We start from the raw sequence: 25,000 nt of genomic DNA, 5'->3' as shown, positions 1-25,000 counted from the left end.
GATGAATCGATTGAAAAAATGTTTTCCCTGATGTTTTACGAGACAGGGCTGTCACTAAATGAGGAGGTGACGAGAGTGTTATTTGAGAAACGAGGTGTAATGATAATGAGGGTTAATGTACACAAATTCAACAGTAATAATAATAAAACACGTATAATTCCTAATGTTAATACACATCGATATTGTTTGACAAATCCACACCACAATTTATTGTACGATAACGAAACACTCCTCATGAGTAAATGGACCAACCCATGCACACAACAGAATGTTGAAGTTTTTAAAATCAGAACCTGTCCCGGGGATGAAACGAAACTACCCTTGCGGTGCTGAAAAGGGGAAAATTATTCCGTTAAGAAAAATGTTAAAATTCACCCGAAATTATATTTCTTCATTACACAAACGGCAGATCCAGAAGGAGGGTCCTCCGCCGAGTACATGTGCTGAGGTGTAGGCAGTTCCCATTCAGCTTGGACAGAGCTCGCCAAGTGACTTAAGCACTCAAACCTGCACTCCAACGAAATGGTTGATAAAGAATGGCTGGCTCGGCAAGCCAAAGCCAGATGATGGTCATGGATCACACCCCTGATCAGGTTTTGGTGTGAGTTTGTGTTTAAGGCTGGCGGTGAGATTCGGGGGTTACCGACATTCTAATGGGGTAAAATAATTAGATTCGGGGGTTACCGTCATTTTAATGGGGTAAAATAATTAGATTCGGGGGTTACCGTCATTCTAATGGGGTAAAATAATTAGATTCGGGGGTTACCATCATTCTAATGGGGTAAAATAATTAGATTCGGGGGTTACCGTCATTCTAATGGGGTAAAATATTTAGTAAAAGAGCAATCAGAGATTTTAGACCATCTGCATGACTTGTTTTGTGTGGTGTTTGTGTGTTGTTTGTGTCGTGTTGTGTGTTACATAATTAATGAGACATAACTAGAACTGCCACTTTATAACTGCTGGCCATGATGACCGGGTCCCAAGTTGTCCCTCTTTAATGTAACCCCACTTTGATCGGACACTTGATTCTGACCCATGGCGTTTGTCATTATTCAATTGAGCCGAATTCAACAACAACAAAAAAAAATCAAAAAGAACCTCGTTTAAAAAAAAAAAAATCTGGCTGTCAGACCATGTGTCAGAGCAGGTTGAAATTTAAAATATGTATATATTCCCCATCAGTTCGAGATCATAATTTTGACGTTTCAGATCGATCAATTAAGCGGTTCAAGAGAAATAATTTCGATAAAGATTTTCGCTCAATCCACTATGGCTGACAGACCATGTGACATCAATTGTTATTGGTGAATTCTCTGGTATCCCCAAGGCTTGTTGAACATTTGTGTGAAGTTTCCCCGAGATCTGTCCAGCCTTTCTGGAGAAGAAGATGTTTGAAGGTTTTTGGGTAAATTCAATATGGCTGCCAAACCATGTGACCTATGATGTTGTATGTGCAAACGCTTTGTCCCTCATGGATAGTCGATCATACATGGGAAGTTTCACCTCAATCTGTTAAGTCGTTTCAGAGAATATATTTGAAATTTCATTAAAAAAAATATATGGTTGCTGAATCATGTGACCGATGACTTCATCATTTTTTTTCTGTGGACCAATTAATCCCAAAATGACCCTCAAATTTTTCAAAGATCAAATGTCATGTTCTACGTTTGGAATTATGACGTCATAACGAAGGCACCTATGACATCATAAAATCAATCTTATTCCACACGAAGTGTACTTGCCATGTGCCAAGTTGAAAATTTTTCCTTGGTGTGGTTTCAGAGACACAGAGGTTCAATTATTCCCCGTTTCCCAACATGGCCGCCACACCACGTGATCAAGGAGATCTATCTATAATTACAGCAATCTCTGTGTGTCTGTTTGTCTGTGACGGCCGTTTCTCGACGACCGCCGGTCCGATCTCATTGAAACTTGCCAGGAATATTGCCCGGGCCCCGCGGATGTGCCTTTTCGAGGTTTGATATCGATCGGACGAGCGGTTCCCAAGTTACGGCCATTTTATTGCTTTTTCAGTGTTGAAAAGGTGTATATATGGCAGCTGAAGGTGTCGTTCCACCTTCTCACGTTATCATGCCAATTTTTCCCCAAATTACTAATAACAAGACGACCACCGGTCCGATCGGATTGAAACTTGCCAGGATTGCCAGGGCCCCACGGATGTGCCTTTTCAAGGTTTGATATCAATCGGACAAGCGGTTCCCAAGTTACGGCCATTTATCTGTCAACCAATGACAGGACACGGTGCTATGACATCACGAATGACGTCACAATTAATGTTTGTTTAATTATTTTTATTTTTTATTTTTGGCACGATTGACGTCACAATTCTTTTTCTTCTTCGTTTGGTATGACGTCACAATCAACAATGGGGACCTGAGTATGTGCCTTATTATTTATTATAATTGTTGTGCTTGGTAGACATTTGTGAATACATTTACAGAGAGGAGGGGAGAGAGAAGGTCGAGAGAGGGGGAGACAGGGGAGGGCAAGAGAGGGGAGGGAGAGAGGGGGCGAGAGAGGAGGGGGACAGAGGAGGGGAGAGTGGGGGGTGAGAGAGAGGGGGGCGTCACAATTCTTCTTCTTTGTTTGATATGACATCACAATTGATGCTGGGGACCTGATACTGCAGGCACGAAGCTGTACATACTGGCACGCACCTACGGGCCCGCCCCGACGGGCCCGCACCACTCATCATAATTATCGTTAAAACATTCCACGTAAGTATTCGCTCCTATGGTCAAAATTTTGTCTCAATCTGACAAGCGGTTGCCGAGAAAAACACTAAAGTCATGTGCGGACAAACAAACAGAGAAGGAAACAAACAAACAGAGGACAGTTGTGAGAGGAACATGGCTGAGACAGAGGATCTCGTTTTTGCTCTCCTCTCGGCACGACGAAATGGCTGCGCGATTCTTGTGTCGTGCTGTAAATTTGCCCGCGTACAGGGCAAGACGCTCGTCATTGACTGTTCGGCAGAGCCGTGAGGTGTGTGCATTTCTGAGGAGGGACGAAGAGTGTGCCTCGTGGCCTCATCACGGGGCCTCAGGCATCGTCTCGTCGTGTGTTCGACGAGGAAGGTGGGCGATCATTGTGAGCAGACCTCGTGTCAGAGAGGAACATTCGGCATATTCGTTCATGAGAAGTCGCACGGCGGAAGGTGAGCTCTCGTGTTGAATACCACCTCACGAATTACCTCACGTACGTTTTCCTGCCCAGAGAGCGGCTCGGCGCCATTTTGGGCACATCTTCCTGCACAGGACGAAGGGGCTCGACCTCAAAATTCAACAAGTACCATCTCTGGACAGCTAAGTGCTGGAATAAAGGGAGGGTTTTCTTTCCTTTATTTTCCCCTTGTCTGTATTAAAGTCCGTGTGTGGAGGCGCCTCGACTCCAGGCTTTAATTGACCTCACGTAGAAAAAAAACGAAAAAAAAACTCAGACAAATGAAAAACCACTCATCGAGTGAGAACTTGGCGAAACGGAATGGCACTCAGCAGAGCGTATCCCTCCGCCAGGCTGAACAGTTTACATTTTGTATGCCACTGATAGGTCGGATCTGATTCCGGACCTTAACCAAAATCGAATTGGCTTGTTCTCATCACCTAACCGACTCTTCCACCTCGTTTTGTCACAAGTCATCCACAACTTTTAGAGATAACATGCTATATATTGTTTTTGGCCCCGTCTCTCAACGGTGAAGAATCACCTGAAAAAATCTCGAGTCCGGATCCAGATTCAGATCTTCACCAAAATAGAATCAATTAGTCCTTGTCACACACCCATCCTGTCCACTAAGTTTCATCTGAATCCTTCCTCAACCTTTTGAGGTGTCATGCAACATCAGTTTCGCCCCATCTCTCAATGGTGAAGAATCAGTTAAAAATTAAATAATTCTAGTATCAAGATTTGGATTTGGATCTTCACCTAAATCGAAGCATTTCTTCCTCGTGGCACTCCCAACCTGTCCACCAAATTTCGTGTGAATCCATCCATAACCTTTAGAGATATTGTGCTGTATCGTGTTGCGAATCTTGAAACCATTATCGCACTCATCATTCAGGTCCTTCAGCTCAGTTATCTCGGGAAGTGCATGTTCCATAGATAGCTCGCCTTCCATTGTTTAATGGGTAAAAATCGATTAAATGCACTGTGATTCATTTTAATAGTTCGGGTCGATCAGACATAAAGAAGAACGACCCTCCCCTTCCTCTGCAAAGAGGAAGAAGAACCCTCCCAACCCGTGACGTAATGATCCCTCCCACCCGCGGTTGTGCGGCGCACGAGGGCACGAGGGCACGAGTCATGCCGGGAGCGGGGAGGGGCCGATAGGGATAAAGAAGGGACCCTCTTCTTGGCTCGAGGTGGTTCGTGGGTCTTATTGGGGGTTGTTCATCGGAAGAGGGTTCTGGCTGGTTGGTTGTCGTGGTTCTTCGGCCTGGTGGTCGAGGAGTGTCGGCCTGGTTCAAGGGTGGTCGAGTTGGTTCGAGGTTGTTGTTCTGCTGGTGCTTCTTCGAGTTGGCTGTGCAGTCGGTGGTTCAAAGGGTCGTGCTGGTTCTGAGTTGTTCTGGTTCGGCCTTTGTTCTGCTTCGTGGCCTCATCTTGGTTCGGCTGGCTCCACTTGGAAAGCGACACATCTTCGGGAAGGCTCGGTGTTTCTTCTCACCAGCACGTGGTCCGGAGCGCGAGGGGATCCGCTGGAGCTCGGGAAGGATCGCGGCTCACGACGATTGGATCCAGCTCGCCCTCGCTGGAGCCCGGGTCCGAACATCTTGAAGACCACACGAGGTGGAGAGGTTCGAGATAGGTTCTGGGTTTCAGCTCATCTGTCCCTCCGAGCTGAAGTCTTTATTAAAGGCATCAGCCACCATTTCTTGTGTGTGCGTGCGCGTGCGTGCGAGTGCGTGCGCGCGCGTGCGCGTGCGTGCGCGCGCGTGTGCGTGTGCGTGTGCGTGTGTGTGTGCGCGCGCGCGTGTCTGTGGGCCCGTCTAACAAGTAGAGAACTGTTAATTGTTTTGTGTGCTGTAAATGATTGCATTGCATTCGATAAAGTTCAGCTCTTACGTGCTTCCCTAGTTCCCCGATTACTGTATAAATAAACCCCAATTGTTAAATGTTTTCAGTTCGTCGTGTCCATTTCTTTCATTGACTGAGCATGTTGTGTGTGAGGGATTAGTCGGCCATTTGGATGGTCACAAGATAATCAGGCTGGTGGAATTCGGCGATATCACCGCTCGGCTACGCACACGGAACAGGCCGCTTAAGCGGCTCGCTTCCGTATGAGTTCCGCCGAGGGTGAAGTACCCCAGTAGCTGGATCACGTGGGTACTTAGGTAAGTTGAAGTTGGCAATTAACCCTACCCCACGTCATTCGGTCCAAAATAACCAGGACCCTTCGACCCGGACTTATCCGGGTGTCGATCTGTAAATTGATCTAGTACTAAGTACTTACGGAATTGCAATCAAATCGGTTAACCCATGTATAAGCATTAACATTAAGCATTAACAAAATGGTCATTTTGCCTGAACAATGCACTCATTGACCTTTGACCCCTGCCTTAGCCGAGATAGGTCAATATGTCCTGAAGCAAAGTTGTAGTACCCATTGAGTGCTCTGTACCTATGAACTTTCATTCATATCGGTTAACCCGTGTAGGAGCAAGGGGGATTTGAATGGTCATTTTGCCCGAAAAATGCACTCATTGACCTTTAACCCCTGACCTAGCTGAGATAGGTCAATATGTCCTGAAGCAAAGTTGTAGTATGTACCTATCAACTTTCATTCGTATCGGTTTATCCTTTCGGAGCAAGGGTGCCTTGAATGGTAATTTCGCCCTAAAAATACACTTATTGACCTTTGACCCCTGACCCACTCGAGATAGGTCATCATGCAAATGAGCAAAGTTGAAGTACTCATTACAGTCTATAAGCTTGTAAAGATTCATTTGATTCGGTTCAACTGTCTTAGAGCTAGTGTACTTTGAATTTTCAGCGGGAATGCTCAATGGCCCTCGGACACCCAAGTTGAGAGAGTCACCATTTGGAAACTATAAGATATAGAAAAAAATGGATATCATATAGCGGATAGAGAATCACCTTAAGATTACGCGTACCAAATCTCATCGAGTTCCATCTACTGATAACTACTCTGTATCAATTTGAATGAAAAGTACCAAAAATGCGGTTTGATATCGGAAATCCCCAAAGTTCGAGGGGGGTGCTGTCGGTGAGCAAAGATATAAATCGAAAATCCGGCTCGATCATTTGTGCACAATGTATTCCAGATGATTAGTGTGAATTTTCATGACCATCTGACCATAACCCAAGGAGGATTAGCATTTGGTGCGAAGGCACCTCCAACTCTCGCATATCAATTTTTGCACTAATTGACCTTTGACCCCTGACCAAAGCGAAATCGGTCAATATGTCCTGAGGCAAAGTTGTAGTACTCATTGAGTCCTATGGACCTGCAAAGTTTCATTCGTATCGATGCACTCACCTGGTCGCTAGGGGACCTTCAATTTTCGCCAATTTTCACGCATACCCTGAGTGTAGGGGGCGCTGCGGGTAAAGTATTCCATATATGACAAAAAAAACAGAATATATTTGACAGAGCATCACCTGTAGATCATTCGTGCCAAATTTCATAACCCTACGTGGGATAATGGCTTTCGGAATTGATTTCGCGTGAACGGAACCGATTTTGAAGGTTTTTTTTGGTTGTTGCTAAGGAACCAAAGTGTCCCTCGCAACCATCACAATTTCCAAAGCACCAGGTCAAAAGATGTACCTACCACCCGAGTTTGGTCAAAATCTGCCCACGTTTACTTCCAATTATGCTGATGACAAACGAACAAACAGACAGAATTACTGACAATAAGGGTCACCTATTTCAGCGACCCAACAGACAAATGTTACAGACCAACACACTTGGCAAAAACATTTTTTCGTCAAGTAACAAAGGCGATCAACATACTTGTCAAAATTGTTTTTTTTTTTTTTGCCAAGTAACAAACAAACAAGCAGTCATAGACTGGTACTTATGAAATCGCCAACTTGACCTCTGACCTTGTCCAATAAAAGCTGTCTCAAGAGAAGGTAGCGACACAAACCAGAAGTTTCTACGATGATTCTGTACCAAACCATCAAAAATCGTAACGTCGACCGAACCAAAAATCTCCATTTCTCCACGCAATTATTTTATCAAAGTCACAAAACTGTAATATTCAGCCACCACCAACAATCTTTACATAATCCGACGGCTTAGCGAGTAAGGCATGTGACGATAACTTTTATTGGGATAAAAAAATGACTTTTAAACACCATCTTTGTCGAAAACACCGTCAGCGCGCACACGGAAAACCTTTACGTGATCAACGACGCCTCTGCTCGAGCGCGCTGCACCACGTGACGAGCTGGGACGCGGCGAGTGAAATATTTTTTATACAATCTTAAAACGTCTCCAAAACATCCGATTTTTACCAGAATTTCGACAACCGAGCGTCCTTAGCGATTGCAAAAACTGAAGACAAAATTAAAATGAACTCGTAACGTTGACCGAAGCAAAAATACTCCATTTCTCCACATGAATTTATGGAATTATGTTTGACCTCACTGTGACCTTGACCTTTGACCGATTTTGACCAAAATCTAATCAGCGCTCGCCATCACCCTCCTGAATCATGTGGTGTAATTTGACATTGGTAGCTTTTTCCGTTCTCGAGTTATCGTGCCTACAAACAAACACACACACAAACACACAAACAAACACAGGACGGAAGTCATCAATATACTTACGAAATCTTTAGATTTCGTAAGTAACAAACTGAGGCGATGAACATATTTGTATTAAACATATAGGAATTCAACACACTGTCAACTTCATGTGTACAAGGCAAATTCAATGCTAAATATTATTGAAAATTAAATATTAAAGTTTATTGAATGATTAAAGGAGAAATTACTTTGTAATTCATCATACACTAGATGGCAAGTTGAAGGCAACAAAAAACGGGTTGGCAGGAATCGAAATCGGGCTTTTTTTTAACCCTTTGCGTGCTGTGGTCGCAGATTTGTAATGAGATGAAAAAATGAAAGCAAAAACGATTTTTGGGGTTTTAATTTTCGTTATCCGTCTAACTTGACTCCAAGTTGAGTTTTTTTTTTATTATTTCTTTTTTTTCAAATACCACTTGAAATTCACAACCCTTTGAAAAATAAATAAAGCAACAGGGAGCCATGCAGCTGTAAACAATGGAGCACACAAGGGGTTAACCAAACGTGGTAAAAACGCTATTGGAGAGGTTAAAAAAATCAATAATAAGGAGGTTCCAAATAAGAAAACATACATACATACATACATAACATGTCTCAAACAAAGAATATTTCTGTTCTGTCGCTCAACAGATGCGACACAATGCAATTAATTGCAGGGTCCAAATCATTTATTCCGCATCACGTAGCATTCACATACACCATCCCAGACACCGTTAAGATGTGGTCTCCATCACGTTCCACGTGCCCCTCCCCCATTGCACCATCATCTTCCTCACAATTTATCAACATTCGGCAAATAAACAAGAACAACAACATATTTGGAAAGAATAAAGCACCAAAGAAAGAACACAACAATTTCTCAGTTTTATTTACTTTTTTAGTTTACAGTTTCCGCCTGTGACGCGTGATGTCACGTTTACTGCATCCCCACAATAAAGAGCAGTGTTGCCTGGTTTATAGGAGACCAGGTGATGATAAATGGTGATAAATGCGATATGATGATCTTGACAAATCTTGACAATAAAGCTTTGAAAAATGTTTGTTCATTCACAAGCATAAAACCTCATCATGGTATCCCATGGTATTCATTCATTTTTTTATCCTGGTTTGAATTTGGAACGGTAATTTGTGGACACCCTGTATATAAATGAAAACAATCCAAATCGAATCGTACCATTCAAAATACTCGAAAGTACCAACAAATATCACAGTAAGAATTTGAAGAGTGAATTGGAAAGCAAATAGACCTCCTGATTGATTTCTCCTGATTGATTTGGGGTGATGACAAATGGGAGACAAGAGGAAGTGACGATGTGTACAGATGAGGATTGAAGGAATTGATCGGTTGGGTAAAGCTCATGACGTCGCCCAGCCAATCGAATCAGACTGGAGTGGTTCCTTGCATAGTGCATAAAGTTCCTTGCTACCGATCTGTCACTTCTCCTCCTCCTTCTCCTCCTCCTCCTCCTTCCGGCTGCTCCCATTAGGGGTCGCCACAGCGGATCATCCATATGATCCGCATAGTGATTTGGCACATGTTTTACGCCGGATGCCCTTCCTGACGCAACCCTGGTCACCTCCTTCAACACAGGGATATGGTACACCTATTTTAACCGGGGTATACACCGGTCCAGTCCACTGGTACTCATTTCGCCGACCTCGGAAGGATGACAGGCTGAGTCAACCCCCTGGTGTATTAATTCAGTGGCCCAACGGGGCTTGAACTCAGGACCTTTTGGATCCCAAGCCACTGCCCTAACCACTGTGCCAACACCAGGCTCCGCTACCGATATGTCACTCTGTGTGTGAATTCATGAGAGAAGAATGGGAGTGAAACATTGCGTTTTTTAAATTGTTTGTACTTTCCATCCAATATGGGTTTTAACGATATTAAAACAGGTTTGCGGGTTTAAAGAAAGAAAACGTGTCAAACCCGAAAAATACGGGTCACTTGCAATGGAAGTTACAATCCTCACCTGTACACATCGTCACTTCCTCTTGTCTACCATTTGTCATCACCCCAAATCAATCAGTAGGTCGATTTGCTTTCCAATTCGCTCTTCAAATTACCCTAAAATTACCCTTAAATTACCTTACCTAAAACAAGCTTTTTAAACCAAACAAAAGCATTGTCTGACTCAACTTTTTGTTCTGCATCACTATTCTGAAGCGAGAACGTGTGATTTCATTGAAATAGTGAGTATTTTAGCTTCAAATTCGCACAAAAAAATGCTCAAATTACCCTTATACAAGCTTTTTAAACCAAACAAAAGCATTGTCTGACTCAACTTTTTATTCTGCATCATTATTCTGAAGTGAAAACGTGTGATTTCATTGAAATAGTGAGTATTTTAGCTTCAAATTCGCGCAAAAAAAATGCTGAAATTACCCTAAAACAAGCTTTTCAAACCAGCAAAAGCATTGTCTGACTCAACTTTTTGTTCTGCATCACTATTCTGAAGTGAAAACGTGTGATTTCATTGAAATAGTGAGTATTTTAGCTTCAAATTCGTGCAAAAAAATGCTCAAATTACCCTAAAACAAGCTTTTTAAACCAAACAAAAGCATTGTCTGACAACTTTTTGTTCTGCATCACTTCTTCTGAAGCGAAAATGTGTGATTTTATTGAAATTGTGAGTATTTTAGCTTCAAATTCGCAAAACACTGCATTTCACAGCAAAAACATGTTAATGCAAAAATGCTCAAATTGGCCTAACATAAGCTTTTTTTTCACCAAACGAAAGCATTGCCTGACGTAACTATTTGTTCTACATCACTATTGTGAAGCAAAAACGGTTGATTTTATCAAAATATTGAGTATTTTAGCTTCAAATTTGCAAAACGCTGCATTTCACAGAAAAAAAACTTGTAAACGCAAAAATGCTGAAATTGGCCTAAAACAAGCTTTTTTCACCAAACAAAAGTATTGCCTGACTCAACGTTTTGTTCTGCATCTCTATTCTGAAGCAAAAACGCGTGATTTTATTGAAATAGTGAGTATTTTAGCTTCAAGTTCGCAAAACGCTGCATTTCACAGAAAAAACTTGTAAACGCAAAAATGCTGAAATTGGCCTAAAACAAGCTTTTTTCACCAAACAAAAGTATTGCCTGACTCAACGTTTTGTTCTGCATCTCTATTCTGAAGCGAAAACGCGTGATTTTCTTGAAATAGTGAGTATTTTAGCTTCAAATTCGCAAAACACTGCATTTCACAGAAAAAACTTGTAAACGCAAAAATGCTAAAACAAGCATTTTTCAATAAACAAAAGCATTGCCTGACTCACCTTTTTGTTCTACATCACTATTCTGAAGCAAAAACGCGTGATTTCATTGAAATAGTGAGTATTTTAGCTTCAAATTTGCAAAAAGCTGCATTTCACAGAAAAAAACTTGTAAACGCAAAAATGCTCAAATTGGCCGAAAAGAAGCTTTATTCACCAATCAAAAGCATTGTCTGACAACTTTTTGTTCTAAATCACTATTCTGAAGTGAAGACGTGTGATTTTCTTGAAATAGTGAGTATTTCAGCTTCAAATTCGCAAAACACTGCATTTCACAGAAAAAAACTTCTAAACACAAAAATGCTGAAATTGGCCGAAAACAAGTTTTTTTTCACCAAACAAAAGCCTTGTCTGACAACTTTTTGTTCTGCATCACTTCTGAATCGAAAACTCGTGATTTTATTGAAATCGTGAGTATTTTAGCTTCAAATTCACAAAACGCTGCATTTCACAGAAAAAAACTTGAAAACGCAAAAATGCTCAAATTGGCCTAAAACAAGCTTTTTCCCCCTCAAACAAAAGCATTGTAAGACTCAACTTTTTGTTCTTCATCACGATTCTGAAGCGAAAACGCGTGATTTTATTGAAACAGTGAATATTTTAGCTTCAAATTCGCAAAACGTTGCATTTCACAGAAAAAAAAACTTGTAAATGCAAAAATGCTGAAATTGGCCTAAAACAAGCTTTTTTTCACCAAACAAAAGCATTGTCTGACTCGACTTTTCGTTCTGCATCACTATTCTGAAGCGAAAACGCGTGATTTTATTGAAATAGTGAGTATTTTAGCTTCAAATTCGCAAAACGCTGCATTTCACAGAAAAAAAACTTGGTGGAAATGGCTCATGGCAGACGGCATCGCCAATAGCTCTTTGTGAGTAACACAGTAATTTCGTTTGAGCCGACTCATGGCCCGTCTGTAATATGCGATCACTCTTGCCACACCCCCCTGTGTCTGAGACAAGACTGCACCCAATCCTTCCTGGCTTGCATCCGTGTCCAGTATATACGTCCTGTCATCGGTGGGGTATGCTAAAACAGGTGCGGATGTCAAACACCCCTTTAATTTGAGGAAGGCATTATGGCATTCCTCTGTCCAATTAAACCACAATCCCTTCTCCATAAGCCGGTGAACGTGTCTGGCTATGTCCACAAATTTTGCCACAAAGCACCAGTAGTAGGAGCAGAGCCCCCAAAATCCCCTACCTGTTTGATGTTACGAGGTATGGGCCACTCCTCCACCGCAGTCATTTTACTTGGGTCAGTTTTCACCCCATCGCTGCCTATCACGTGTCTGAAATAGACCACTTCTTTCACGAACAAAGTGCACTTCCCCAGGCTCAACTTCAACCCTGACTGCCTGAAGTGCCCAAACGCCTGGTCCAAATTAGCTATGGCCTGGGGGAATGATTTAGCATGTCCTCTAGGACGTCATCCAGGTACACCAGGCATGATTGCCATTGCATGCCGCTGAGCACATGCTCCATCAATCGTTCAAAGGTGGCGGGGGCATTACACAAAGCGAACGGCATTACAGTGAACTGATACAGTCCCTTCCCTGTAGAAAATGCCATTTTCTCCTTCCCCGTCTTATCCATCTCAACCTGCAAACACCCACTCTTGAGGTCTAAAGTTGAAAACCATTTAGAGCCTGAAACGGCATCTGGTATCAATTCTCGGCAGGGGATAGGAGTCTTTGAGTGTCACATTGTTAAGTTGGCGATAGTCCATGCAGAAACGCGTGGTCCCATCCTCTTTTTTTTTTTTTAACCAGCACAACCGGTGACATCCAAGGACTTCCCAAAGGTTCAATGACACCTGCATTGAGCATCTTTAATACCTGTTCATCACCATCCTCTCTCTTGCTCCAAGGGAGCCATATAGCAGGCTGACGGACAGGCCGGGCCTCACCGGTGTGGATCTGATGTGTCACCAGGCCCGTAGTGCAATATTGTCGCTCTTTCGACAAGGAGAAGATTTCCATGTGTCAGTCAACAAGTTTGTGCAAGGCCTGCTGCTGGGCTTCCTCAAAATCTACACTACTCTTGTTTACCATCTCGCAAATGGGATCAGGCCAATTCCTACTATGTTCTAGAAATCCCCCATTAGGTCGATCCGACTCGAGGTTATCATCCCTTAGCTCTGAGACTTGTATTACTGGGGTGCAGTCTGCCACCTTTGTGCCCCGTCCAATAGTGCGTGGTTCTGTGCTCACAATAATTATCTTGACGGGCATGACAGGCCCATCAATATTTACTAGTGTGCGGCCCATGACTGACTCCGGGGTTGATTGCCCCACCAGTAGTTCGACCAGGCCACATGGTCCCTGCAAGATTGGGTGAGCCCACCACCATACTGGACCTATTGCCACGGCACCCGGGGGGATGATCACAGAGTTGGGAGCCTCCAGCTCCACCTTCTCGTCATGCTCACGCCCCCAACGGCAACTGTTCAATACCCATCTGGATGACTCCTCGGCCAAAGTCGATTTTGCAACCACTGGCGGTTAGCACATCTATCCCTATTCGACATGGGTCTCCCACATCCGCCACCAAAACCTCTATCCTTTTTTTTTTAGTGAGCCCAACTTAAGGGACATGAAACAATGCCCTATGATGGGGGCCATTACCCCAGTAGCTCACTGCAAACTATGATTTTGCAGATGGTGGATATCATCCCAACCGTCTATACTCGAATTAAGGACCACAGGGCTGATGATTGTGGCACTTGTTCCTGTGTCCACAACGGCGTCCACCATGACATCGGCAATTTTGCACCTTATTGTCAAACTGCCCGTGCCAATTTGGCCACAATAAATGAACTGTCGCAGCGGTGAGGGCTTTTTCCCATCTGATTCTGCCAAACACGGCCCTATATGCTCGGCACTCATTAGATTCCCTGGGACTGGCGGGGGGGGTGGTGCTGGTGTTGGGGGCTGGCAAGTCTGGTCTGCTTGGGGCAGAGGTGGTGGTCCGGCAGGTCAGGGTCTCCCCCTGCATGGGGACCTACACTTCTGCGACAGGTGACCAACTCGTCCACAGTTATAATACTTTACCAGGTATGGTGTATGCCTCCGAAGTTCCAAATTTCCACCCCCAACCCCTCACGCTCCGAATTGGGGTATTTACCAATGGGCCACCAGGGGTCTTCCTCCGAATCATCTGCCATGGTCCAGACCCTGCCAACCGGTGGTTGACAATGTCCCAGACCATTCCCCCCAGCTCTGCTCGGGTGTCGAGCAGTCCCAGCTCCAGGCTCGTGACTGTTCACGGGGCCAACCTCCTGGACAGTTATTACATGGCACTCGGACCCAGTAGCCAGCGACTTCGATGCCTGCGTGGACCCTGTGGCTGGCGGCTTTGATGCCTCCGATCGGGCATCAGTGTCAGCCGCTTTCTGAAGATTTTTCGGCTGAAATGTCGTTAGCAGGGCTCCGGTGTCGGTGCCTGCAAGAGCCTGGATAAAACAGTCCAGGGCAAGGTCTTCCTTGTAGGATGCTGCCATGTTTGCATGCACGATCCCCACTGCGTGGCGAATGTCATATAGTCCAGTAGGAAGAGGGGGGTATCATGCACCCCCTGGTCAATATACTTCGAATCAGTGTTTCTAGATTGGAAAAAGTGTGTAGAAAATGATGAGCTATGTTAAAAAGTTGTCAAAATGTCCCACGTATCATTTTTTTATGCAAATTAGTGCCCCCATTATCGAAAAATCTAGTTTCACTATATCTCAGCCAATATTGCAGATAACTGAACAAATAAGGTGTCGAGACCCATGTTTTGAGGGTCAAAGATCATAATAAAGCTATTCTTAAAGTGATCACATGTGTCTGTCATGCTAGTATGCAAATTAGTGCTGCCATTACAAAATAATCACATTTTTACCAATTAAGAGACTCCATATTGCAGAAAACTGAACAAATAAGGTGTCCAGACAGATGTGTTTTTAACCAATGTTTATTTATTTTGTAGTACAAGGGTCAACCATCATAACAGAACTCTTCTTCTCTTTCCCATTCCAGATAAACATTCAGGTAAATGCTTCTCCACTATGAATCACTCATCGTTTTCAATGAAATCATCAGAGTCCAACTCGTCCTCTCCTTCCATCGTCCTCCTCCTCTTCCTGTTCACGCTCTCCAGTGTCCAGGAGATCAACTAGCGAGGTTGGTAGGACAGGACCGCAGGACCATACTTGTTTCAACACTCCATCATTCCTCATCCATCCTTGCCCCTCGTCATAGGGTTTTGACTTTTCTAGAATAGCTTCATCAGCTCGCTTGTACAAGGCGGCACGGTGGTTCACACGGTGGACGTGCGGCTTCAGAGCAGAGTGGCATGGAGGAAGGCGAGCCAGGTCGACCTTAGACTCGGAAGTGAGTTTGTTGTCCTCCCCAACCATTTTGCGTAGCAACTTGGCACGGATGACGTCCACTGAAGACTCACGACTCTGTCCATACATCAGACAGGTGAAATGCTCCAACTGTCTCAGCACCTCAGGCTTGACATTCCAGTAGTCACCAAGTTGACTGAATGCCTTGTGAAACCTGGGGTTCTTCTCCAGCTTTTTCAAGGGCCCCACCTTCCCCTTCCCTTTGAAGGCACTGGTACAGTCTTCTCTGCTGAACACATAGAACCCAAGAAGAGTGGCGCAGTAGTCTTCTCCTAGGGATTCTGCAAGCTCAGAGAGGTTGAGAAGTTGTCGATGTTTCCCTGACCCCCTATCCAGGTATACAGTCAGCTTGATGGCATGAGCATGGTAGAGAAGAATCATGAAGATATCTGTGTCAGGTGTTCTGACCACAGCATTCTTGTATCTGAGGGCAGCAGCATGATGGAGGTACAGTACCACCCTTGTATCAGTCTCTTCCTGGTTGCTGTAGATTGTGGGGAGCTCACGCACCTCAACCTGAAACGCAAAGGGGCATTGCACTTCAGTCACCACCAATTCTAGATCAAGACAAAAATCACAGATAATCACTTATAATTTACCACTTTTACCAATATTTAAATATAAGACTGAAAGAAAAAATCGCATCACCAATCACCAAAATTTTATACTATTATTCACCAATCACCAAGAAGCACGTTGGCAATATTATTTAATTTAATCCTGGTAATAATAATCTATATATTAATACTGAAAGACCAATTTTGTGCTCCTCCTAGCGGTCACGTCACGTTTTTCTCGGTACTGTGACCTGAACTGAAAGAGACTTCGTACCTGTGAGAGTGCATCGCACATAGTGGCAATAGTCAACTTTCAACTCTGAAGCAGAATAAACACTTTTCGTTTTACATTCGTTTACATGGCGACGTGTGACGTCACCGCTGAGAAGCATAAGGACATCATGACATCATCAGTCATTTGCTGACGTCACTAAGTCTGTCGTCGACAGACCGTCACCGCTGAGCAGTGTAACTCCACTCCTCGAAAATAGCGTCTGCAATGTAAAACCCTCTTCTGCACATGCTGACTGCCTCAGAATGTGCATTTGACACAAAAAAAATGTAACAAGAAACATTGTATCTTCTATATATTAATACTGAAGGACCAATTTTGTGCTCCTCCTTGCGGTCGCGTCACGTTTTTCTCGGTACTGTGACCTGGACTGAAAAAAAACTCCGTAACTGTAAGAGTGCATCGCACATCGTGGCAATAGTCAACTTTCAAATCTGAAGCAGAATAAACACTTTTCGTTGAGAAGGGGGCGAGGAGTGAAAAGGCGAGGGCGGAGGATGAAGAGGCGGAGGGCAAGGTAAGCAAATTTTTGGCGGGGGTAAGCAAATTGAAAGCGGGAGACAGGGGGGTGGGGCGGGGGATGAGTGTGCGGGGGTTGGGGTGAATTAGGCGGAGTTGAGTGTGAGGGGGTGGACAGGGGGCCGGGGGCACGTGGGGCGGGAGTGAAGAGGCGGAGGCGGGGGCGGGGCCGGGGTAATTTAATTTTTGGCCGGGGGTAAGCAAAATGAAGGTGGTGGGTGGGAGGCAAGGGGGGATGGGGCGGGGGCGGGGGCAAGCACGCCCTGTCCAGTCCATGCCCCTCGAGTGTGGGTGAGCTGGTGAGGGTGGTTGAATGAACGGAATCCGTCTGACGGGGTTTCGGCTAGTTAATAATAATATGGGTTTTCAATTTACCTTGCCATTCGATGAGACAAGATGGTCGGCTCTCCCCTCTATGATCAGCACTGCCATCTCTGTTCTCTCCAGCTTTGAAGCTGCCTGTTGGTCACGCCATACTCGCAGCAGGAGCTGGCAGATCTGCTTTTTGTTGTAGTCATTTGCAAGGAACATCTTGAAATCATATGGCTTCATGGTCACTGGTCCAGCCAAAACGATGATCTCAGAGCTGCCACGCTTCAACCTCTCCTGTGCTTTGATAGATTCCGGGTGGTAACTGTCAGTTGAGAACAAGAAGTGCTTCTTGGCCACCATTTGATCGAGCACCTGTAGGCATATCTCACCACAGGTTGGGGGAAGGTTGGCAAGGGTATGTAGCAGTGCCATGCCATCCTGGATGAACAGGGCATCCTTGGGGTATGGCAGATCTTCTGTGGTGGTGTCCTCGAGAAGGTAGTGCAGAATAGAGGCTTTGTTCGTCTTGGAGAAAAATCCATCCGGTGTTCCAAGGCTGGGAGGCACAGGCATCAGGCAGTACTTCATGAGTTCTTTCAAGTCCAATGGCTCATCTTGACTCTGAGACTTGACGAGGAGCACGAGTGCAAGGTTGCTTTGGTCTTGAAACTGTATGACCTGGAATGACAAATGGTTAACATGTTGATATGGCATGTAACAAAAAAATACGGGTTCACATTTAAAAATGTAAAAATAAAGATTACCATTTAAAAATACAACATTTAAAAATACAATAGCCCTCGCGTATTGGAACACCTCATTACCTTTTCCTGTGAGGATGTGAGGGTGACCTTCCTGTTGCAAGTCTCCATGGTCTTGAGTTTCTTCTTCTTGATTGGGTCAAAGAAGCTTCCTGGCTCTCCACTCTGTATGCATCTGATGAAGTCAGCTTTAGCGGCCTTGCCCACAGCTTCTGCTCCGAACACGTCCATCTCGACATCCATGGGGACAGGAGCATCGGAAGCCAGGGAGTAGAGACTGTCCTTATCTGCGATGGTGAATGGATTTGTGAAGTTCCTGATTGTAGTGAGGGTTCGCTGAATGGCCTCCTCACCCTTTTGGACCTCTGCCTTTTCCAGCTCGCGATGTCTTCCCGCCCTTGGGCAGTCTGGATCATCGATGAGGTCGACCATTTAAAGGGTCTTTTCATAAAACTGTGCTCGTGCGGAGGTTGTACGACATCATCTCTGGTATGCCCCAAACTGGCTGTACAGTCCAGCAAAGCCACCTGAAAAGTATGAAACAAATATGTGACCTGCTCCCACATAATTAGTTACATACCCCAATCATAAAAAAAGGTTTTGTCAGAGCAGTTTACACTTTGCATTATTCAGCTTCCTTCTATCTTTTCAGATGCATACAATGTTACTGGATGAAATTAATGATTTACCTGATGATTTGGCAAAGCGCATAAACGTTTCTTCCATTGTCTTATCGACTGCACTGAGTGCCCCCGGTATCATTGAGCGGGCCACTGCAATGGCACCCTTGGTGAGCAGGTCCTTAGCTCCTGGGTGTGTGCTCTCCAGATTTGTCAGGTGGACCTCCAGCCAGGTCAGATATCTGCGGATAAGGAGAGGCACTGATTACACGTAGAAACATTTATTGGATGAGCTCGTCTGATAATGCATGAGCTTTTAACCAGTATGTATCTATTCAAATGTACTCGGTTAAAGTTATTAATTTGGGCATGTAAATTGCACAAACCTGGAGTGGTTGTGTCCATCGAATGCAAAGAAGATATCCACCATCTCTCCATTACATTTGTGAAACAGCTGGATGTTGTTGGTCTTAACGGAGTGGAGGAGCATGAAGACAAGATGACAGTGGGTAATAAAGGACATCCAGAAGGCAGCCGTCTTCCCCAGGTGGCCATTGTGCACCTTCTTCTCATAGGCGTGATACTTCTCGATGAGGGTGAGAGTTTAGGGGTCTTTGATGGCTTCATCGAAGTGCTCTCGATTGCAAGACTGCGTTATGTTGAGAAGCTCATCAGGGTCAGTGGTAATGATGTTCTCCTCCTCAGTGAATTGCTCCATCAACAGCCTCTCCATTGCCTCACACACAGTTTTGAGGCAAAAGAGTGACTTTGCATAGGCCTTTCCACTGAGAACACCTTTGATCGATCCAGTTGTCACGAGTTGTGCCTCAAAAAGAATCTCTGCATATCCAGAACCCCGCATTTTGTGGCCTGTGAGCATCCCGATGTAGTTCATGGATGTGTGAAAGGGCCCAATCATGACCACATGACTGGCAAATTCATCTGGCCAATGCCAGATGATTGGCAGAGCTTTCAAACAGACACCCAGATCAAATGTATTCAGGACCCACCTCTAACCCACCTCAGCGGTGGCTATCTCAGAACGCTTCAGTAGCTCACGAACAACTGTGTTGTCAGTGATCGGTTTATGGATCAGCGTGAAGTAGTCCACTGTTGATTTTTTTTTTTTCTGGGTGGGGGAGTACCAGTTGCAGAGGTGAAGCCCCTAGTCCAGGCATGGGCTACTTGCCGCTGCTTCCGATATACCTGCTGAAGAACCAGATGTAGTACTCTTGCATCTTAGTACCATAGACTACGTCATTCTCTGCAGGCGGTGTGAATGATGAGCCATCAGGAAACTTTGGGCCAACGCGAGTGAAGTGCAAGGGTGGGAGAGTTTTTGGTGTGTCGACTTTCAGGCTACGCTGTTGCGACTTGTCGATGATAGGCAGCATTCGGACCTTGTTGCTCTCGAACTCAGGCTTGACTTCCTGCACCATGATTCCCCCCAGCACTGTTGACAATGTTGCTGCCATGCACATTGGTAGTGGTTTTGTTCAAGTTATCCCACTCACAGTGGAATACGAGGTTGCCCTCTCCTGTCACAATTTGGGGTGTCTGATAGGTTGAGACTTCGTCCAGGACCTGGGCCAGGGCAGTTTCCAACTCTAAGCCGAAATCGTAGCTCTCAGAGTGGCCAAGCCTGTGTCATATCATGGTGAGCTGCCTGCTTCGGAACAAGTGCCTGACAGTCACACAGAGTGGAATGTGTTTTGGTAACTTCCATTTTCCCTCTGATACTGCACGGCACAGGTCTTGCCCAATGGAGAATACCAGACGCTTCATCTTTTCAGTCTTCATGTCTTCCTTGCCAGCCATAACCGTGCTGACGAACCGGACAAGGTCTGGGGGTAGGATATTTTCAGGAGTGAGCTCCATGTTATCAGCTGTTGGTGACCAGGGTTGGTCTTTGGACTCTTTGAAAGCTTGTAGAATATTCTGACGAAGTAGGAGAGCAACGTTTTGGTACTTATCTGTGCTTCCGAGAGTGTAAGCTCGTGCAAGAGCATTGGAAATGGTGATATTCGAGCTGTACACAAGCCAGAAAGAAATGGCATCAGCTTTGTCATGATCAACCTTCGGGAAGTGCTCCTTGAAGAGCAAAGCTCCTTGATTGGGTCATTCTGTAGGCGTTTCAGTAGTTTCTCGGAGCGATAATTTGAGCTATAATACCCATTCGACTTAAGTTCTTCGATATAGAGCAAGCGCAAGGAAGATCGCTGTAGGACCTCATTTTGTTGGACAACCTGAGTTTCAATGTATTTCAGTACCGAGATGAATGCCTTTTCATGGGCAGCTCACATGCAAGCCTGCTCGGTATCTTTTTGCTCCTTCGGCTCTGCAATTCCCACGCTCGTAGTTCGCGAATGCTGTGCGGAAAGATTTAAAGCATGACGGATGGTGTTTGGCCTCACAAGCAAAGAGGTCTTTGCTTTTCACCTTTCTATGAAGTCGAACTAGACCCATTTTCTCAGCCCGTGATTCAATTTGCTCCCATGCATTTTCTTTGTTCTTATAAGATGTGAAGTATACAGGTCTCTCAGTTTTGCGATGACCATCTTTGATCTCAACTTTGTCACAGAAAATGCACTCTGGTGAGAAGATGGGTCCAGCAGAACCCCCTGATTTACGAGGGGAGTGATGCTGCTGTGAGGTTGATGGTTCTGGTTCTGTATCATCTCCCAGAAGCTGAAGGTTGCCAGTAAAGCACTGATAACAGTTGCGGTGATACCCAACACTTTCCAGGTCATCGGGGAGAGTTGTTGGGATCTGGTCACACACTGATTGCATACGATATGGGGACTCATGTGATTGGTGGAGACATCGATTCCGGATCTTCTGAAGCTGTTGTAGTTTTTCTGTAGCAGTTCCTTTGATTATAGTGAGGCGTGTAAAATGACCATGATCAGACATGGATGGCACATGAAGGATGCATGCAGGTGGAGAGCATTTGTGGGCTGCAGGATCTACACTCCGTTTTCTTTTGGGCATGCCGGCTTAATGTCTACTTCTACCACCACTGTTAGAGAAATGAATGAGGAATCACCATTAATGTTAAACACGCCCTGTTATTAAATCTGGACTTCTCAATCTAATAACAGATGTTCTGAGTGCAACCATCATGTTCTACAGTGGCCTAATGTTTGATGCGAACAAATGTTTTTGGAATACAAGCAGTGATAACAACAATTAAGCTGGAACCCTACGTATATTTTAAGAGGCAAGCTATAGCTAACAGGGTGCTAGCTAGGTCACAGCTAGGTCACAGCTAGGTCACAGCTAGCTCAGCTGTGATGCTGCCTGTTTCTGGTTCCATGCAGAAACTGACATCCGTGTGTGTGTGTGTGTATCTGAGTTAACTTCTTACCTTGTTGGTTTGGAAGTTGAATACCAGCAAAATCAGTTGGCATCGACGAAGATGCAGAACTCTTCATGGAGGTATTGAAAATGGCAGGACTAATTTGCATAATAGCATGCCAGAGATGCATGTGGCCACTTCAGGAATAGTTTTATTATGATCTTTGACCCTCAAAACATGGGTCCAGACACCTTATTTGTTCAGTTATCTGCAATATTGGCTGATATATAGTGAAACTAGATTTTTTGATAATGGGGGCACTAATTTGCATAAAAATGATACGTGGGACATTTTGACAACTTTGTAACAAAGCTCATCATTTTCTACACACTTTTTCCAATCAAGAAACACTGATTAGAAGTATATTTCTGGGGGGTGCATGATACCCCCCTCTTCCTAAAAGACTAATAAACCAAATCTCCCATTTTTTTCATGAGGTTGCCGTTTTTGCCCGCTGAGCTTAGCTTTAATAAGCTCACACTGCTGTTCCATGCCGAATCGATTGTTTAGGGCCGAACGGAGGCCTGCCAACATCATTGCTCCCGGGGGCATAGTGGTCAGGACCTCAGCCGCCATGCCACGCAGTGCCACCAGAAGATGGATCTCGCTCTCGTCTGCGTTCCAGCCATTACCCCTGGCCACGTGGTCAAATTGGGCCAAATACGCCCTCAGGTCGGTCTTCCGGCCTCCCGGGTTCCTAGCCCCACTCACCAGTCTTTGAAGGACAAATGCAGGGGCAGACCCTCCAGATTCCGGTGGTGTGCTACACCCGCAGAGCCCAAGACACTTGCCTGGACAATTCGTCCACCTCATCTGGGTCGATGTGCACCCCACACCATCTTGCGCACCCATCCATGCCATGTTACTTGCACTCTGCACGTACTCTGGCACAATCATACTGGGGGCTTGTGTTAGCCCAAGAGACCCCGGAGCCTCTTCTCCCCCCGTCCCCAAAATTCGGCATGTACCCTTTTGCATCGTGCGCCCGCTCCACCTCGCACAGCCTTACCTCCACTGGACTCACCTGGTCACAGTCTGCTTCGAGGGAGCGTACTCTCTCCCTTTGTTCCTGAAGGAGGTTATCCTGACCCTTACATCAGGTCTCATGACATTCAACAAGCTCAATCTTAATGTCCTTCACCTTCCTTTCTATTTGTGTTGGCTCCTCTTTTACTTTATGTAATTCATTTTTCACCAGTTCGATCTCACTTTGTGTCTCAGTTGATTCCTCCTTTGCTATGTTAAAACACTCTTTGGTCTTGTCCTCGTGTTTCTTTCATTGCTTTCCCATTTCCTGGTTTTTCATCTCCACCTTCTGTCCCATCTCCTTAACCATATTCGTCATTTCTTTGTATCTCACCTTTCACTCCTCCTTTATGGCCCCAATCCCCTCTGTTTCCTGCTGACCTTGTTTAAAATTTTGTATCGCATTCGTGTTTTTGCCAATCTCCACTTTTAATTGCCCTTGTCCTTTCTATATTTCCATCATCACCTGTCAGAGTTTATCTACTTCTCGCTTAACCGCCATTACTTTATTTGTCACTTCTTCCTTACCCATCTTCATCGCAGTCCAAACACCTTCCACATTCTCCTTTATCCCATTCATCTCCTCACGGACTGTCCTGATGTCATCCGCCATCTTCAGATCCATGTTTTTTGCATCTCGCCCTTTACCTTTTCCAGCTCTGCCTTCATTTCCTATGCCTAGTGTTGATTTAATGGTTCGGGTGGTGGGTTTTGGATCCTTGGGTCCTGAGTTCAAATCCCGCTCAGCTTTTGAAGTAATACCAGGTGGGGTTAACTCGGCCTCTCATCCTTCGGAGGTCAGCAAAGAGTGCCAGCATGCTGGTATACTGTGTCGGAGTGGTGATTGTGCCCACTCACAATCCAGGATTGTGCACAATATCCAAGGAGACTGCTTAAGCAGCACCAACGCTCTGCGCAGAATATGGTCCCAATCTCCTCTTCTCCTTCATTTCCTCCTTGATGCTATTTCCCATCACTTGCATATTCCCGTTTATTTCATCCCTCAGTTGGTTTTGTCCTTCTTGTATATTCCCTTCCATTTTATCCATTTTTCCTTGCACATCACTCCGCATACCACTCCACTGTTGGTCCGTCATTTGTTTCATCATTTCCAACATCTGTTTAATCTTAAATGGCTTTGACGAAGCCGATCTGCTATGATCGGGTGTGGATCTCATGGGGATCGCCATGTCCTCCGTGAGGGAAATTTGATGGTGTGGGTGCCCAAACATTGTTGTCACGCTTGCCAACGTTTCCTCTGAGTATGGCTGCAGGGAACAATCCCCCTCAAAGCTGTCATCCTGAGCCATGGATTCCTCCAATATTGTTGTTTCAAAACCCACCTGGTCCACCATCATCTTGGTCCACCATGGTCCGCACAAATATAATTAAAGACAATTTATATCAAAACCTGCTCTTAATTGCGGGGGTGTGTCAAAAACACCCCAGGTTCGAATCCCACTCCTGACGCCAATGTGTTGCAGACCCGGGGTCAGGGCAAGAAGACCTCAAGGGGCTGGGCTGGGGGGGGAGCTCCCTCTGGTTCCCACCACTCTCCGGAATCACAGGCCGTCACACATGGATAACTCCGTAATGTGGCGGGTGGCTAATCGACCGTGAACGTCAATAACTGAACCACGTGACTTACGCTCCTCGGTCTAATGGAAACCATTGACCTGAAATGGTCACATGATCTAATTACGGGGACACGCCCTCGGTACACCTTGTTCAAACCAGATCACCTAACCAGATCAGAAGCAGCCGAGCGTAACTGCCAAGGACGTACCGGCTAGAAAAACATCGTTGAGGAATAATGTCCCGGCTAAGCTAGGATTAGGATATGGACCATGCTGGACCAATGAAGGAAAAGACAAAAATGAGCTGGGAACATTTCTATACAAGCATTTAATTACAATCAGGTGAGGAAAGGTATGTGACACAGTGAATCGGTTTAATATTATGTACAGCAGGGATAGCAAGGAATTTGTTTGGTGTGACAAAAGGCAAGCAATTTACAAAAGCAGATACAGAGCAGACTTATCCCTATATCTTCTACAATCTTAACTTATGATATGACAGGCGCTATCA

At 44.9% G+C, this 25,000-nt stretch overlaps 1 pseudogene; it reads right to left on the bottom strand.

Moving 5' to 3' along the window:
- Nucleotides 1–15,130: 15,130 nt before the first annotated feature.
- Nucleotides 15,131–21,519, bottom strand: LOC147033131 (uncharacterized; annotated as a pseudogene).
- Between the last annotated feature and the right edge of the window lie 3,481 nt (nucleotides 21,520–25,000).

This window comes from Eptatretus burgeri, chromosome 2 (assembly GCF_056783735.1).
Source record: "Eptatretus burgeri isolate ZD-2024b chromosome 2, Ebu_testis_v1, whole genome shotgun sequence".
NCBI classification, from domain to species: Eukaryota; Metazoa; Chordata; class Myxini; order Myxiniformes; family Myxinidae; genus Eptatretus; species Eptatretus burgeri.
Note: the sequence above shows the minus strand (reverse complement) of the source record. Positions and strands in the feature narration are given on the sequence as shown.